Source organism: Panthera tigris, chromosome X (genome assembly GCF_018350195.1).
Source record: "Panthera tigris isolate Pti1 chromosome X, P.tigris_Pti1_mat1.1, whole genome shotgun sequence".
Taxonomy (NCBI): domain Eukaryota; kingdom Metazoa; phylum Chordata; class Mammalia; order Carnivora; family Felidae; genus Panthera; species Panthera tigris.
In genome coordinates, this window is record NC_056677.1 from 39,885,748 (window position 1) to 39,889,559 (window position 3,812).

At 46.2% G+C, this 3,812-nt stretch overlaps 1 non-coding gene across 1 annotated transcript; it reads left to right on the plus strand.

Annotated features, from left to right (window-relative positions):
- The first annotated feature begins 255 nt into the window (after positions 1-255).
- Positions 256-328, plus strand: TRNAE-CUC. The gene has a single exon. It is a non-coding gene; the product is annotated as a tRNA-Glu (tRNA).
- Positions 329-3,812: the final 3,484 nt, after the last annotated feature.

A 3,812-nucleotide genomic window follows, 5' to 3' on the forward strand; every position in this document is an offset into this window, starting at 1 on the left:
TTAGAACATTTTAAAATACGTATGCGGGGCGCCTGGGTGGCTCAGTCGGTTAAGCGTCCGACTTCGGCTCAGGTCACGATCTCACGGTCTGTGAGTTCGAGCGCTGCGTTGGGCTCTGGGCTGATGGCTCAGAGCCTGGATCCTGCTTCGGATTCTGTGTCTCCCTCTCTCTCTGCTCTTCCCCTGCTCATGCTCTGTCTCTCTCTCTCAAAAATAAACATTAAAAAAAAATATTTAAAGATGACATACAGCGTTGCCTGGGTGGCTCAGTTGGTAGAGCACGTAACTCTCGATCTCGGGGTTGTGAGTTCAAGCCCCACGTTGGGTGCAGAGATTACTTAAAAATAACATATATATTAAAGAAATAAGAAAACAAATGAGAAAAGGGGAGGGACAAAAGCCCAGAGAGAGACAAATAAACCCAGAAACAGACCCTTAATTATAGAGAACAAACTGGTGGTCACGGGAGGGCGGTGGGTGGGGGGATGGGGACTAAGGAGGGCACTTGTGATGAGCTCTGGGTGTTGTATACCATTTGTAACATGGTGCATTAACTATACTGAAATCAAAATTAAAAAATGGTAGATGTGTGAAGCAAAAAAATAATTTAAAAAATAAAATAATCTCCTTTCCATTAAAAAAAGATCTTAAGGACTTCATATGATAAAAGAATGTAAAATAGCTCACTGATATTTTTATATTGATTACACGTTGAAATGGTAATATTGTGGATATATTGTAAGAAAGAAACTGTATTATTATTATTATTATTACTTTTATCTGTTCCTTTTTAGTTTTTTAAGTGTGCTTCTTAGGACATTTTAAAATACGTATGTGGGGCGCCTGGGTGGCTCAGTCGGTTAAGCATCCGACTTCGGCTCAGGTCACGATCTCACAGTCTGTGAGTTCGAGCCCCGCGTCGGGCTCTGGGCTGATGGCTCAGAGCCTGGAGCCTGCTTCTGATTCTGTGTCTCCCTCTCTCTCTGCCCCTCCCCCATTCATGCTCTGTCTCTCTCTGTCTCAAAAATAAATTAAAAAAACGTTAAAAAAAATAAAAAAAAATACGTATGCGACTTGTGTGTCTTTTTTAATGTTTCTTTATGTTTGCGAGAGAGAGAGGGAGCATGAGCGGGGCAGGGGCACAGAGAAGGAGACAGAGGATCCAAAGGGGGCTCTTCACTGACAGCAGTGAACCCAATGAGGGACTCGAACTCAGAAACTGTGAGATCTTGACCCGAGCTGAAGTCGGACGCTTAACGGACTGAGCACCCGGCCCCCCGCATTTTATTTCTATTGGACAGCACTTTCTTTTTGTAAGTAAACTCTACCCCCAGCTTGGGGCTCGAACCCACTTACCGGAGATCAAGAGTCACATGCTCTATTGACTGAGCCAGCCAAGTGCCCCTATTGGACAGCGGTTTTCCGAACAGTCTCTGAAAAGCCCCAGGATGAGAAGCCCGGTTGCCCAGAGGTGAAATCAGCCTGTTAGCACATCCTTTATTACTGTCTCCCTTCCCCGTCTCACTTCCTTATTCTCTCCTCCTGGTTCCTAGGATCACCTCCTAAATAAGCTACCTGTGCCCATACCCTGGTTTCAGGGTCTGCTTTGGGTGGCAACGTGGGTAGGGGGGAGAGCGTGAGGGCCAAACTAAAGACATTAAGTGAGCTACGGTCTTACAACCCCAACCAAGAAAATACTTGGTGCTGCTAAAGATGTGATCCCCTCTCCTTTCCTCCCATCCAAAATTTGTGTTCACTCCCTCATGCACGTTAGCTAAAGCCCATAAAATTTCGCACCAGATCTTTCGCCCTGTGCCCAAGATACCCCTCACCTTGAAACCCGCAGACTCGCTACACCGTTTTTCATACCTCCGTCCTCTTGTGTATCCTTTCCTCCAAGCCAGAAATTTACTTTCCCTTTCTTTTCTCTTTCTCCGGCAAACCCTTATCTGTCCTGCAAACCCCACCTCGAATGTAAACTATTGTGTTAAATATTCCCTAGACGATCTACTCTCTTGGGGTCTTCTTTCTTGGTAATCCCATTCCTCACCCATGTATTAAAATGTATCAAGGGGCGCCTGGGTGGCTCAGTCAGTCGAGCGTCCGACTTCGGCTCAGGTCATGATCTCGCGGTTTGTGGGTTCGAGCCCCGCGTCGGGCTCTGTGCTGACGGCTCGGAGCCTGGAGCCTCTTCCGATTCTGTGTCTCCCTTTCTCTCTCTGCCCTTCCCCTGCTCATGCTCTGTCTCTCTCTGTCTCTCAAAAACAAATGTTAAAAAAAAATTTTTTTAAAGTGTATCAAGCCATGTGATAATCACCAGTTTTTGTCTATCTTCTATATTCTACTTACCCCACGCTCCTTTTTCATTTTTTTTTAATGTTTATTTATTTTGGGGCAAGAAAGGCGAGCCGGAGGGCAGAGAGAGAGAGGGAGACAGAGGATTCAAAGTGGGCTCTGTGCTGAGGGCAGAGATGCGGGGCTCAAACCCGTGAATCGTGAGATCGTGCCCTGAGCCAAAGTCAGTCGCTTAACCAACTGAGCCACCCAGGCGCCCCAATTTGCTATGCACTCCTAAGAGCAGCGTGTTTCTCCGGTAGCAAGCCGGATCTCTGGCACATAAAAGCTGCTTAACGCGATGTGGATTGAAGAGCCTGCAGGGTCTTAACACAGGATTTCTCAGAGGTTTCCATTTAAGAAGCCCCAGCTGGAAGGGATAATGGGACGTGGGGGAAGGAATGAACAGCAGGAGAGTGTTCACTACAAGAGAAACTTCCGGCAGTGAATAAAATGTCATAGGCACCTGTTGCGATGAGCACTGGCTGTTGTATGGAAACCAATTGGACAATAAATTTCATATTCAAAAAATAAAGAAACGAAAAAAAAAATGAAATGTCATAGCTAATCTAAAACACTTCAATGGGTTTTGTGTTTCACTCTGTACGGTCTATCTCTGTATTTTGATGGAAGACGTGTTTTAAATCGACACCAGGGAAACGAGACGCGCAAACTCTTTCTTGTCTCGTTAGCTAATGGGCAAGAAAGATGCTCCGAGCCGAGTTCATTAATTCGGAAAGCATCGTACACGACTGAAGCAAGCAGAAATTACGTGGAAGATCCAGTTATGAGGCAAATCCCTGCAATAGCTAGAAAGCCGCAGTGTATTGAAAGCCCCAAATGTGCATAAATACAAGGACATATTTGGCAGCAGCTTTTCTTCTTTTCTTTGTTCTTTTCCCTTTCAGGGCCCTTCTTTCCAGGCTACTGTGCTTTTCCCGTTGTGTGTTCTTGGTGCCTTTTTCAAAAGTTAGTTCATCATAGGGGCACCTGGGTGCCTCATTCGGTTGAGCGTCCGACTCTTGATCCGGGGCTCAGGTCATGAGCTCATGGTTCGTGGGTCTGAACCCCTGCATCAGGCTCTGCGCTGACAGCACGGAGCCTGCTTGGGATTCTCTCTCCCCCTCCCTCTCTCCCCTCTTCCCTGCTTGGGATTCTCTCTCTATCTCCCAGAATAAATAAACAAACTTAAAAAAATTAGTTCATCATATATGCATGGGTTTATTTCAGGACCCTTGATTCTATTCCACTGGTCTATGTGTCGGTCTTTATGGAGGTACCATACTGTTTTGATTACTGTCGCTTTGAAGTATAATTTGAAATCAGGAACTGTGATGCCTCCAACTTCGCTCTTTCTCGGGATGGCTTTGGCTCTTGGGGGTCCTTTGTGGATCCACGCAAATATTTGGCCGGCGGCATGCATTTACAAGACGCGGGGGGGCTGGCTGCAGGCACGCAGACGGATAGCTCAAGGACAG